Here is a 14,874-nt window from a genome sequence, read left to right as displayed (position 1 = left end):
ACGCCACCCTCTTAAGTGCAGCATAAGTAAGTACTACATTTATATTGAGATTGTAAGTAGAAGACAGTTAGGATAAAGATATGTTTATGGTTACTCTGTAGGGTTCCTCCTACATTCAGTTCATGAGAACCCCTTCTAATGGGTCATTCAGAGAGTAAATCAGCTGGCACTGGCCATGTATGAGGATCTATTTATTATCACAATCCTTTTCCCTTGATATTAATCATCCTCTTTAAAGAAGGAGCCTAAAGTAGTCTATTAGTCATATTGATTTGACCAATGAACCAGGAAAGGAAACATTGGGAGTGTTGGGTGTAGAAGAAACTGTATAAACTAAGGAAAGAAACCACAGTGAATGTAACTTTTTCATAGTCCTACATCATGTGTTTCACCCTCTTAACCAATGGGTAGAGTCAAAAGTATGAGACATGAAAAGGAGGAGAAAAAAGCAGCAGCAGAAATCCAATGCGTGTGTGATATAGGTTCTCAATATCTCCTCTGGCAAATATGGCATGACCTGAAGAACCTACAGAAGAGTAATTAATGCCCGAAGAATGCATGTGAGGTGGACCACACAGAGCTCATGGCCATGACACAGACACGGACATGCCTGGAAAATAACACCAATGCTACATTGGTTCTGGTGGAAAATGCATACACATTTGGTGATAGAAACCTTCTGAACAACAAATAGCCAGACAAGTTGTATAGCAACTGGGGTTTTAGATGTTTGTTTTTCTGCATCTGGAACACCACAGGTCATACAAAGATGTTCACTACAATGCAGATTCCTGGTTTTGTCCACCTAAAAGAGGCACCTCCTCATCCTAGAAAGAATGAGGGAACAAATGGAAGACATGGAGATGCAACTACTAGTCCAGGAGAAATTCAGTCAACACCCCAGGAACAAAGGGTGGCCATGTCCCAAGTACAGCCTTGTTCGATGAAACATGTATGTTTCAGAGGCATGAAGGACTCAGAGCTCATTCATGTGCCTTGTAAAGTGATGTCAAAAAAGAATGTCTTTTTTCTAGAAAGCAGCTTAACATCTGGCGCATTATTCAGAGAATACAAGAATCAAATACCAACTGACAAGATGGAAGAAGTAGTCATGCATTGCTTTATCGACTCATAAAGAAGTCAAATGTCAATGAACCGGCTTCAGACACGTCATGTGGAAGGGGAAATGCACCAACAGGTTTGTAGTAGACCGGGCCACCTCACAAATGGCAGTACAAATGGGTGGGGCCAGAAAAGGCTTTAAAATAGCCTTAGAGCTTTAGGCTCGGGCCTTTAACAAGGGACAGGTCTTTAATGGCTGGTAGAGCCCGCTAGGAGAGCTGTAAGGCTATTAAAACATTCTGCCCTAAAGAGCAGATGTTCTAATTGGTCAAAACAAAGGCCTCTTGGAGCCCGAGGAGATTTATATACCCTCAGGCCCGAGAGGCCTTAGCTCACAGCAGCCGCTGAGAATGAAAAACAACATTAAAATGTTGTTCTGAGGGCTTCTACTGGCCCATAGAAGCCCAGAGCGCTCCATTGTCTGCAATGGAGTGACCAACATTCTAATGTTCTACTTTGCATTATAGTAAATGATCACATTGTTAAGCCAATCTAAAGCTGCAGTGGTCTCAAGCAGCCTAGCACAATTACCCATGAGCCAGAGCAATGCGTAATTTGAACCAGTGGTTGCAGGAGGGGCCTTCCAGTACTACTTTTTAGGGACCAGTACTTATTTTATTTCAACAGACTGTGATCCAGAGCAAACGAGAGAAAACCACTAAAGCGGAAAAGAGGAGGAAGAGAAAGACACCTGCAAAACTGAGACAAAGAGGCAGTAAGTGTGTGTGATGGATTAGAGTCACGAGGTGGAATTCGGCACTTCGACAGTCGATAGTGCTGGGCGAGGGCTTCTGAGCAAGACTTTGGGCCTCTGCACATATTCTTTTACAAATTAAGCACTGCACCAGTGACAGAAATATGAAACGGTACTAGAATCACCTTAAACAACAAGGAATGCAGAGGACTACCAATGAATTCCTCTAAAATGGAATTCTTCCCTTAATCCCAGAAATTCATTCCTTACCAGGCCGTACAAAAGGTGAACATTGTCATATTCATTTCGTCACATCAAAAATATCATACAATCACGATAAATCGTGGGTGCTTAACCTCACGATCCCTCAAGCCGATGTCCCTCCCCTGGAAGCGCTGTGCCCCTACCGGTGGACGGACCAACATATCCGATACTTCGGCCTCTCCCTGACTCCCTCTTTGGGAGGCTGGTCGGCGCTCAATTGGGCGGAATGTCGCAAATCCATCCTCACTGATCTACAACGGTGGAAGCCTCTTATCCCCTCTTGGCTGGGAAGATTGAACGCGATCAAAATGTCTATATTACCCAAAATACTCTACCTGTTCCAATGCCTTCCTACACCTATCCCTCTGCCGAAGATTAGAGCCTTGCAAAGGGACTGTACTAAATTCATTTGGGGGGGCAAGAGACCCCGCTTCTCTCAGTCACTCCTTATGGCCCCGCGAGATCGTGGAGGACTAGGGTGCCCGAATCTGGTGGACTATTATTGGGCCGCTCATTTGCGGTTTGTAATAGAGTGGGGTATTAGGCGGAGTGAGAAGGGGTGGCTACATCTAGATCGGGCGGTCACGGGTCGCACAATCTGGAACCTTGCTTGGACCCATAGGGCGGGACGGTCCCCTAGTGCTTATTTGGCGGTTCCCACGAGGACGGTCCTGGACGTGTGGGACAAGGTGGCGGTGCGGAAAGGCTTGACGACTTTCCCCTCACCACACACCCCCATAGAGGATAATCCATGGTTCCCACCGGCCAACCACACTCCCGCCTTTCGCAGGTGGACGCGAGAAGACTGCAAAGTCCTTACGGATCTCTTTGACGGAAGCACCATTAAGTCCTTTGCTCACTGTCGGGAGGAGTTCCATCTTCCCCCAGAGGCCGAATTGCAGTTTTTGCAGTTGCGTCACTGGGCCCTATCGGATGCGATATACCCTGGGGCCACTCGGGCCTTCACCCCGTTCGAGAGGCTGGCCCGCTCTGGTGCGGGCACGAAGGGCCTTATATCGAAAAATTATCAGATTCTGCAGCATCCTCTTACTCCCCCTGCTCACCCGTATCAGCGACATTGGCAGGAGACGCTGGGCGCTGATGTTGAACATGCGCAGTGGACCCGCCTCTGGAGGGATGTTCCTAGGGTGTATCGCAGCGTGCCGCAACAAGAAAACGCGTATAAGGTAATGACGCAGTGGTACTATACGCCTCAACGCCTGCACAGGATGTTCCCCTCTGTACCGCCCGGTTGCTGGAGATGCCATCATGTGCCTGGTGACTTCTTGCACATCTGGTGGACCTGCCCTGTGATCGCTATCTTTTGGAAGGAGGTGTTGAGCCACATTCGGGGGGTGCTGGGATTTCCTCTGCCTGATGCAGCTAGTACAATACTGCTGGGACTCAAACCTGTTGACCTGCTGGCCCTGACCCGCAGTGACTGGACCTTAGCGATGCAAATGTTGGGTGCCGCCAGACAACTTATCGCTCTGTATTGGAAGAAGGTGGAGGCCCCCCCTCTAGCTGTATGGTTCGGCAGATTGTGGCAGGTCATCACTATGGAATTACTCTCGCCTAGGCTACAGTCTCGCACGACCCACTTTGAAAAGGTTTGGTGGCCACTAGTGACCTATCTTTGCAAGAGCGAATATGCTAGGAATATGCCCCCAGCGCTGCGAGCATTGCAACTTGTGAAAGATGCGGTGCTCCCCTTTACCCCTCGCAACCTGTGACGTGAGAATGGACCCTCTGAAGGATGCTCTGATGGCTACGGCCCCCCCCCTCTCCCCGGGCTCTCTCGCCCTCGCAGCTGTGACTGTCCCCCCTAGTTTCCTCTGCTCTTCCTCTCTGCTCCCTCTAACCTCTGCTTTACTCTTTTTGCTGCCTACTACTAGGCCTCTGGTTGAGTGTTAGGCCCCTAGGGCCGGTTGTTTGTTTCTGTTTGATCTGTTTGTATCTGCCCGCCTCGCGGGATGATGTATAAGGCGGGGTATCACTGGGGTGTGCTGGACTGCGCTATTGGACCCCCTTCTGGAGCGACTTAATGGGAACTGGACTGCTCTTGATGTGCAGGTCGACAAGTGTGATTGGAGATACCGACCCACGCAGAGTTCACACCATGAGTTTATTCACGCGGCCGGCCCCATGAGGGTTGTAGGCTTATCGCTGTGTCAATGTGACCCTTTTATTATGTGTGTCTCAAACTGAGACTTAATAAAAAGATGTTGGAATAAAAATATCATACAGATAAAAAACTGACTGTGAGCAGCCAATGTTACTTTCACCTGCATGGGCGGCTTACTCTTGGTAAACCAGGACCACCTAACTGCTGGGGAGGTGCATTCGTAGTAGAGACTTCCTTTTCTTATGAGTAGCACTTCTTCTGGGTAGGATTGACCTTCGCCAAACCTCTAAGGATTAAATCCCTCATGACAGAATCAGAATGTTGTCAGTTAGAGTCAGAGCAGAGAATGGATTACACAGTATCCATGGAACAAAATATGTCCAAAATGTGGTCTTGTCTTCTGTAACTATCAGTCTTCTAATAGCTGAATTTCTTCACAGTGGGCATTCCAAATCCTAGGTCCCAGGCATGTCAACACACACATGAGATTACTTTTTGGCAATGCTAGCTTTGTCCCCATACTTTACTGTCAATGATAGGTAGGCATGATATTTATATCAGGAGGCTTTTAAGGAGTTGAGTACTTTATCCAACCCTACTTGACAGGCTGTAAAATAGGTTCAGAAACCCCAGGTCACAGACAAAGTCTGTCCCTCCTGCCTTTAGGGACAGGGTGGCTCGACGAAGGGCATGGTCACCACCCTCCCCCAAAGTCCACAAGGTAAAGTTAGAGACCATGCCATTTGGTGTTTGGGGCAGGAGGATTTGACACATTGAGTGGCCAAAGGCCAAACTCTACCCACAGCCCAGTGGCCCAGTCCTCCAAGGAGAAAGGCAATACATGCATTAAAGTATATCATTAGATAATCTAAAATGTATACTGAAAAGAAACAGTTGTTAACAGAAGTTATGGTTATCTACTAAGGTCAACTACTAATCAAAATAATTAAGAAAAACCTAAATATTCCCCAACAAAATTTTAGTTTAAGGAACCCTACTGGTTAAGATTCAAAGCCTACAGAAAACACTGTATTTGGTTAGTTATTGCAAGTTACGCACCCACAACTCCCTAATACACTGTTCACAAACTCACGCACAAAGTCACTGATGACATCACAAATGACATCACTGGTAAAATCAAATACACTACCGTTGACACTGTCAATGCCATCAATCAACTTGCAAACAACTCTCCTTTTCCCTACCTGTTATCTAAACATCGAAATACAGCCTTCTTACTAAATCTATTGCTTGAAAGAATAACTGTGCTTAAAAGGCACCGCAGCCTTCCAAACACATTAGATGTTCATAATGATAATTATTGTTAATGAGTGTAGTTACTGAAAGCTTTACTCTGTATATACAAACTGGACATCGGAAATGACAACCAATGTCTGCACTGGTTCAATAAATCAATCAAAATTTATAAAGCACAGCTAATCACCTAAATTGGTAATCAGGCGCTTGCAGATCCTAGAGGCTCAATTGGACAGCCAGGTATTTGGGCTCTTTGGAATTCCTGAAGCTAGGTGATGGTCTTGAGTTGCCTAGGCTTTTTCTGGTCTTTGATGCGACATCGGAGAAAAACCGACCTCCACTTCTGCTTAATAGATGCAGGGAGTATGGGCAAGTGATAGGGAGGCAGAGTGTAGTCTTCTCGACGGTTGGTGGAGGTTCAGGAGGTGGTTAAGGAAGGCGGGTCCTTGGTTGTGTAGCGCCTTGTATGCGTGAGTCAGCAGCTTGAATTGGCATCTCTTCTGTACGGGGAGTCAGTGGGAGTTGCCTGAAGGGGGGAGTGATGTGGGTTCGTCGCGGAAGGTCATGGATGAGTCTCGCTGTGGTTTTCTGTATGGTCTGAAGCATCTGCAGGAGGTGTTTGGCGATTGCTAAGTAAAGAGCGTTGCTTTAGTCCACTCGACTGGAGATGAGGGCCTGAGTCACTGTGCAGCTCGTGTGCAGGGGTAGCCACCTGGAGATCTTACGTAGCATGCATAAAGTGAGGAAGCAGGTGGAGGAGATGGCGTTGATCTGTGGTTTCTTGGTCAAACTGCTGTCTATGATGATTCTGAGGTTTCTGGTGTGGTCGGAGGGAGTGGGTGCAGGTCCTAGGTCTGATGGCCACCAGGAGTTGTTCCATGTGTTGCTGCTTTTGCTGAAGAATATTAATTCCATCTTGTCTGTGTTCAGCTGCAGGCAGTTGTTCTTCATCCAGTTGGAAATGCTTGTCATAAATCTGGGGAAGATTGCTCTGGTGGTGGTGGGGCAGTCTGTGAGTAAGAGGATGAGTTGGGTGTCGTCTGCGTAGGAAATTATGTTGAGACCGTGGATCTGACGATGTTGACAAACAGGGTTATATATGCATTAAAGAGCGCAGGGATGAGCCCAGGGGAACACCGCAGGCAATATCCTTTGTTTCAAAGGTGAAAGGTGGATCCTATGGGTTCCTCGGATGAGGAAGTAGGTGATCCATCTAAGTGCATCCCTTTGCACGCTGATGTGATGGAGTCTTTTGATCAGCATGTATTGGGATGCGGTATCGAAGGCTGCGAAAGGTCAAGGAGGATTAGAGATGCTGTTAGTTCTCGGTCGAGGAGGATTCGGATGTCATTGGTGGCTGCGATCAGGGTAGTCTTGGTGCTGTGATTGCTGTGTAAGCTGGATCGGGAGGCGTTGAGTAGCTGATTCTGCTCCAGGTGTGCCATGAACTGCTTGATCTTTTCCAGTACTTGTGCTTGGATGGGGAGCAGGAATTTGGCCAGTAGTTTTTGACTTTGCTGGGGTCGGTGGAGGGTTTTTGAGTAGTGATCTGACTTTAACGTGTTTCCAGGTGTCTGGAAATGTTGCAGTGGTGATTGAGGTGTTGAGCAGGGTGGTGAGTACGTGCCCGATCCTTTGGTTTCCGAGATTGAAGATGTGGTGTGGGAATGGGTCTTTGGGAGGTCCCAAGCGGAGGGATTTCATGGTGGAGGTGGTGTCCTGGGTGGACAGGAGGTTCCAGGTGATCAGTCTATGGCTTGTGTAAGTTGCGGTGGTTGCTTATCTGTCGAGGAATTCTGTAGGTGTGGGATGGGGTTTGAAGTTTCTGTATATGGTTGTGATATTGTATTGGAAGAAGTCAGCGAGATTGTTGCACAGCTCCTGTGGGTATGTAATGTTGTTTTTGCTGGCAGCTCGGTTGGAGAATCTTTTAACGATCTTGAAAAGTTAATTAGTGTTGTTGGTGCTGGTTTCGCTGCATGACACTAGGGCTGTCTTCTTTGTTGCCCTCAGCAGGCGGTGGTAGAGGCCGAGAGAGGTCTTGAAGGTTGCCCTGTCAGAGATGTCTTTTCTGACACACCATCTCCCCTCCATCTGTTTGCTGTTTCATTTTGCTGTTCTTAGTTCTTTTTTGAGGATTTTCTCTGGATGTTGCTCTTGATGAGGACGATGCTGTCTGCACAATTGTTGAGCCAGGTGTTTACAGTTATGTCATCTATTACATAATATGTGGTGTTATCTATGACATAATGTATGAGATAATGGGCATAGGTTGAGCTTAATATTTCAGCAAAATGTGAAAGCAGCAAAATCCAAGACCACCCATGCTGTCCAAAAAACTCAACAGGAAATTCAAGATCTGGTGCTTTTTTTAAAAGTCAAAGTATTCCTCCTTGTTCAGCAGGCTAAATGCGAGAGAGGTACTTAAACAGCCTATCTCACAAGTCAGTTTATGGACACAGTTTAGTGTGAAGGAAGAAGGGGAGGGGAGGGTGGTAGGAAACAAGCTGTATTTGAAATGGGTGAAAAAAGTGGAGCACTGAAGTTTGCTCTTGAAGCTTCCCCTTGCTTTCTTCTCTGGCTTAGTATTGTTTGAAGGCAAAAAGGTCAAATAAATAAATACGTTTCCATAATCGCCATTGCCAACATTGTTTGTACTTATTGTTATTTCACACATGGTATCCAGAGACAGGTTGGTATAGATGTCACCTGGCAGCATTGAAAACACAGGCAGTTAGTCCCATTTTTACCCTGAGAATACATTTCAATAAATTAGAAAGTTTAACACTTCTACCGATGTTTAAGGTTTTTAGGGTAACATTTCTCCGTGCATTGACATACACACATGAAATATATTTGGGTGCCTTATCCACTTGGACAGAAAAAGATCAATTTAAGCTATGTAAGTATACTTTTGACATCACTCAATTTAAAAATAAGCTTACGAAGTCTCGAAATATGTCTTGAAGACACAAGAACTAGCTGCTGAGGGAAATTTTGGAAAGCACCTTCTCAGTACATGCAATGCTGATAAAAAACAATTAAAAATAATTTGGTCATACATCACTTGGTTACAAGCATCATAAAACGGGAATTCCATGTGCAACGATTTGTCTTTAAATTAGCCCTACCTGAGAGAACAATTGGAAAGACATTTGGTCTAGTTTCAGCCAAAGGTGACTAGGTGGCTAGCCTCTTCAAAAAGGATGTACCCTTAGCAACTGGTGGTCCATCGGACCATTACAGTTCGTGTGATATTCCTGTTCGTCCAGTCCTGAGGCCAAGAGAGGTTTCTGCCAGAACGCTTATCAATAAGCAGAAAATAGCGCTCCTGAGCAACTTCACGCACATCCTGAACAAGGTTCTGCAAGAGTAAAGTTTCTGTTAAACAGGAACATTTTAGGTCCCGTAGTATCATTCGCTTTTTAGCCTTCACCATAGGATTTTCAAGCACCTTGCCATTTCCATGGAAGTCACAAAAGTATCAAAAGGCACCATCCAGGAGCTGAGAAGTGTGGTCTTAGATATCTCCTTAGATGATGCAGAAACCAAAACTGAACCAGGGGGAACTAAAGAGTCAAGTTTAAAGCTTTGGCCGTAGAGTTGTGCAGTGAAACAGTGCTAGAGCAGAAGATGATTTCAGGCAGCAAACTCATTGAACTTGAACTGTTAGAGGCAGAGAGGTAGAGTACTTGAATAAGTAATGGAACTTCCTCAGTTAGGCATGGAAGGAAACACTGGAAAAGCCACTTGATTACACTTCTTCAGCTTTGGTCTTCATGCTTCGAAAAGGATGACCTGAAAAAGGAATGGTAGTGTTTCCTCATTTTGTTTTTGCTTGGTATTAGAACATTGGAAAAGTCCTCCATCTCCACCATACCCTATGGCTTCAAGTGGAACCGAGATCCATGGCTGGATACTCAACCGCTATAATCTTCATTTTGTGCTTCCTCAAAGCCTTTGGGAGTATTTGGTGACATACAGGCCGCAAAGTCAAGGCCTGGCTCCAGGTACCATGAGCATTATTCATGGGGGCCAGTCACCAATATCGGATTCTCGAACTAATGCCCAGGACCCAAACTGGACCTCGGTAGCAACATGGCATGAGTAGAGCTCTGGGAGTGTTACGAACAAAAAAGGAACAAGTGTCAAGGTCACGAGCACAACCAGAATCACTCGGGCTTTGCCTACAGCTTACTTCTGTTATTAAAAGTTTCAAAGTTCACTCTAACATTTGGAAATGCCTTTTGGACTTTTTTTATTTTTAGAATGATTACAGTAATATGGAGATAATTTGTGTATTTCCTGTTATTGCACCTTAATGTGCCTTCATTTGTTTATTCTGTATAGTATTATTTTACTATGCTGATAGCAGCAGTATGGGGTCTTTGGGTTACAAGACTGTGAGATAGAGTATCTCAGGCTGACCACTTCATCCACAATCTCTCAGGCTTTGGCCAGTTGCACGCACGCCCCTTTTATTCAGCCTGACAAGTACTTCTCAAACTACAGCTTGTGGGGGAACATTGTTGTCTTTGGGCGACCTGGAAATTGCCACCAAGGTGCTAGATTACTTTTACATCCTCATGTTACCTAGTAACATGCACCAGCATCTGCTGCAGCACATGCACAATAGACCTCACATGTCACTGTGCTGATGTGCTAATCTTTTGACACACGGCCTAACAACAATAGTGTGCAAAACTATATACGCGGTGCAATGTAGTGTGGCTGGATTCTCTAGTTCCTTCTCTAACCCTGCTTTTTAATTCCAACACATGACACTGCCTTCTCTGAAGACTTACCAACCTACTGAAGGTTTGAATTTCGATTCATGGCATGATAATCAACTATATTGTGAATGTTTGTACAATAATGGAATTAAACAAACCCAGATCTCCATGTACCAGTGCTTGCTTCATGCTCTGTTCTCAACTATCAGCTAGTAAGCAAGGCAAGTACCTCTTCTCGAGGTTGTTGGTGTGGTGCCTGCTTTTTAGGTCTCGCGACCTATCAATGCGCGCAAGCGCATTGAGCGGAGCGAGAATTCATGTCCTGAAAATCCTCGTGAAACCAAGGGCTTCTTGCGCTGCGGTTTTCTTTAAGTTCACGTGAATCACGTGACAAAACAAGCATGCGCATCAGCCTCCCTCCTACTCGTACTTTCAGTTTCTCCCGCCCCCATCCGGCCTCTCTCCAAGCGCATCGCGCTTTCGCACACAGGCATTCCGCCTGCGACACTTCTCCTCCCTCGCATTCCCACCCCCCCACCAGGCTCTCCCGCCCCCCATCCGGCTTCCCTCAGGCATTCCGCCTGCCACACTTCTCCTCCCTCGCATTCCCACCCCCCCCACCAGGCTCTCCCACCCCCATCCGGCATTTGCTTTGCTTTCTTGTTTTTTTATCGTGTCAGCACGTTAGGTTTCGCTTTCACCGTCGCCGGCTTCCCTCAGGCATTCTGCCTTCCACACTTCTCCTCCCTCGCATTCCCACCCCCCCACCAGGCTCTCCCGCCCCCATCCGGCATTTGCTTTGCTTTCTTGTTTTTTTATCGTGTCAGCACGTTAGGTTTCGCTTTCACCGTCGCTAGTCATCCGGGAACCCTCACAAGGGACACGCACGGGTTCTCATTCCAGCCGCTCCATTTTAAATCTGCATTCCTTGGTCCCTCCCAACGTGCGCAGCCGGGACAGGGGTTTTACAATCTGCGAAATGCCGAGAGCTTGTTGAAATTGTGTGAGCTTATGAAAACAGTAGTCCGAGTTTGCTTCTAAACTGTCAGATCTGGCCAGTGATTCACTTTCTCGTTAGGCCATGCTAGTAAATAATGTGCTACACCGCATCCCTTTCTTTACCTCATGTGAGGAAACAGCGCCACTCGCTGGGCGGCATTGGAACATGTGCCTAGGCTGCAAAATAATGAGGTGGAAGATGTGCTCACGATTATTACGTCTGTCTGCCTTCCTCTGTTTAACATTTTCCACTGTTCGGAATAGACTGGAACTCCGACGCCATCTCACAATTTTCGGAAAGGCTTTACAGCTCAGTTTTAAGAAGGTTACGTTAGCATGACTTTAACAAGCTGTCCTATTTTTCTAGCCACAGATATTTCTTCCATTTCTCTGTCCCCTTACTGCGTCCTCCTCCTACAAAATCCATGCAATTCCTTTGGTGGTTGCAGTCGTCGCCCTGCACCACTTCTTGCTAGCAGGGGTTTTTCTTGCAGTGAGGGTCAACTGTCTAACCCCTTCCCTGCTCTCAAATGTTCTGCCCGTGCATGCTCACGGCTCACCCCTGCGTCTTCCGCAGAGCAGTGAGCAGCCCCTGTCGAGCCACAGGGGCCGGAGCGGGGCTGCCCCCTTGAAGACATGCGCAATCTCCAAGTAGGAGGTTTCCTGCCCGCTTCTCGTTCCTCCAACCTGAACCCCGTGACCCTAACTTCATGTGAATCGCGTGTTCGGAGAGTGCGGTGCACAGATAAAGAAACAAGCATTGGCATTGCCAATAGGTCTCGCTTGTGGGGCCCTATACGTATTTAGTTATGCAGCACAATATCCTTAGTGCAACAACATCAACTGTTGCATGCCTAAACACTTATAAGGTACAAGGTTTAGCCCTGCAACAGCTGATGTTGTTGCACCAAGGATATTGTGCTGCAAAACTAAATACTTATAAGGTCCCACAAGCGAGACCTATTGGCTATGCCAATGCTTGTTTTCAGAGACAGGACACTGTAGCTGCATTTTGTTTTGTAGAGTGAAGACATACTATGTTCAACCCCATGTGCAGCTCAGACACAAGCTTCTTTCAGTGGCAGCTGGCATCCACAGGGGAGCTGAGACGCATGCACACGCAAAATATTATATATATTTTTTTAAAACATACCTAACACAACGTCTTCACTCTGGACTTCTTCTTCATCCAGGAACTGGAACCGAATGCTGGAACTCCCTCGCCTAATCCTGGCACTACTTACATGCAGCATGTGAGCAACGCCCTGACTGGAGGGAGCCGCCTCACTCGGCGCTCCACAGCGCACTGGAGGTCTGCACTTACTCTCAACCCAGATGTCTTAAGACAGCTGGCCAAAAAGACATGAGTACTTTAAACAGTGCAGTAGACAGCCCACCCTTCTCCCTGCTACTGTCAGTCAGCAATGGCCCCGCCCCCACCCTGAAGCTCGGCTCTGGATGGGGGATGAAAAGAAAATGGTAATGAACTACCATTTTATTTTTCATCTCTGGGGCTTTGGGGGGGATTTTAAGTGGGGCGATGCCCCTCCACTCAAACGGAGGAGCAAACCTAGGCTTCGTCTCCTCAAGTTGATACAGAAAGGGGCCTATTCACAAAGGCAGTTGGGAGTATGTAGTGTGTTTTTTATGTACTCATACATACCTTTGGGAACTGGCCCCAAAACATTTAAAATAGAAAAAAATAGAATATTCTGGAAACATTTATATACAATTAGTACCAATAGAAAAGACTGTTCCCTCTTTGCGCTTTTACTAATTGGAAGTAGGACGTTTCAGGGCAGATTTACAAGTGTCTGTATCTGTAAAATATTTACAACAAGGGGTGGTGAGGGACAGAGTCTCTGAATTAAGCAGAATACTCTCACCCAGTCAAAAGATCAGGGCTAGATCCAACACCGTTTTTTAGCTCATTGCACCATCCCAGTTTCAGAACCTGGCTGTATGCAAATTCGTCTGTTCCTGTCCCAGTGCATGATGGGAACAGGGCAAACCAAACTACAAAAGCCAATTCTTACACTGGGAAGGAAACAAGCTTCCGGGGACCGGTTTCTGGCATTACAGCCGTCTTCGGCCCGGCTTGCTTGAATCCTGATGGTGCAATGAGCAAGGGACTCATGTCTGAGTATACCCTTCCACGCTTAGGGTGGACAAAAATATTTACAACAAGGGGTGGTGAGGGACAGAGTCTCTGAATTAAGCAGAATACTCTCACCCAGTCAAAAGATCAGGGCTAGATCCAACACCGTTTTTTAGCTCATTGCACCATCCCAGTTTCAGAACCTGGCTGTATGCAAATTAGTCTGTTCCTGTCCCAGTGCATGATGGGAACAGGGCAAACCAAACTACAAAAGCCAATTCTTACACTGGGAAGGAAACAAGCTTCCGGGGACCGGTTTCTGGCATTACAGCCGTCTTCGGCCCGGCTTGCTTGAATCCTGATGGTGCAATGAGCAAGGGACTCATGTCTGAGTATACCCTTCCACGCTTAGGGTGGACAAAAATATTTACAACAAGGGGTGGTGAGGGACAGAGTCTCTGAATTAAGCAGAATACTCTCACTCAGTCAAAAGATCAGGGCTAGATCCAACACCGTTTTTTAGCTCATTGCACCATCCCAGTTTCAGAACCTGGCTGTATGCAAATTAGTCTGTTCCTGTCCCAGTGCATGATGGGAACAGGGCAAACCAAACTACAAAAGCCAATTCTTACACTGGGAAGGAAACAAGCTTCCGGGGACCGGTTTCTGGCACTACAGCCGTCTTCGGCCCGGCTTGCTTGAATCCTGATGGTGCAATGAGCAAGGGACTCATGTCTGAGTATACCCTTCCACGCTTAGGGTGGAAGGGTATACTCAGATGTGAGTCCCTTGCTCATTGCACCATCAGGATTGAAGCAAGCTGGGCCGAAGACGGCTGAAATGCCAGAAACCGGTCCCCGGAAGCTTGTTTCCTTCCCAGTGTAAGAATTGGCTTTTGTAGTCTGGTCTGCCCTGTTCCCATGATGTACTGGGCCAGGGACAGACTAATTTGCATACAGCCAGGTTCTGAAACTGGGATGGTGCAATGAGCTAAAAAACGGTGTTGGATTTAGCCCTGATCTCTTGACTGGGTGAGAGTATTCTGCTTAATTCAGAGACTCTGTCCATCACCACCCCTTGTTGTAAATATTTTTGTCCACCCTAAGCGTGGAAGGGTATACTCAGATGTGAGTCCCTTGCTCATTGCACCATCAGGATTCAAGCAAGCCGGGCCGAAGACGGCTGAAATGCCAGAAACCGGTCCCCGGAAGCTTGTTTCCTTCCCAGTGTAAGAATTGGCTTTTGTAGTCTGGTCTGCCCTGTTCCCATGATGTACTGGGCCAGGGACAGACTAATTTGCATACAGCCAGGTTCTGAAACTGGGATGGTGCAATGAGCTAAAAAAACGGTGTTGGATTTAGCCCTGATCTCTTGACTGGGTGAGAGTATTCTGCTTAATTCAGAGACTCTGTCCATCACCACCCCTTGTTGTAAATATTTGTGTCCACCCTAAGCGTGGAAGGGTATACTCAGATGTGAGTCCCTTGCTCATTGCACCATCAGGATTCAAGCAAGCCGGGCCGAAGACGGCTGAAATGCCAGAAACCGGTCCCCGGAAGCTTGTTACCTTCCCAATGTAAGA

General features: G+C 46.7%; 1 protein-coding gene across 4 annotated transcripts in view; it reads right to left on the bottom strand.

The window, feature by feature from the left end:
* Positions 1–14,874, bottom strand: part of REPS2 (RALBP1 associated Eps domain containing 2) — a 1,083,293-nt gene that overhangs the window by 264,331 nt on the left and 804,088 nt on the right. The window lies entirely within an intron of this gene.

Source organism: Lissotriton helveticus, chromosome 8, assembly GCF_964261635.1.
Source record: "Lissotriton helveticus chromosome 8, aLisHel1.1, whole genome shotgun sequence".
Classification (NCBI taxonomy): domain Eukaryota; kingdom Metazoa; phylum Chordata; class Amphibia; order Caudata; family Salamandridae; genus Lissotriton; species Lissotriton helveticus.
Note: the sequence above shows the minus strand (reverse complement) of the source record. Positions and strands in the feature narration are given on the sequence as shown.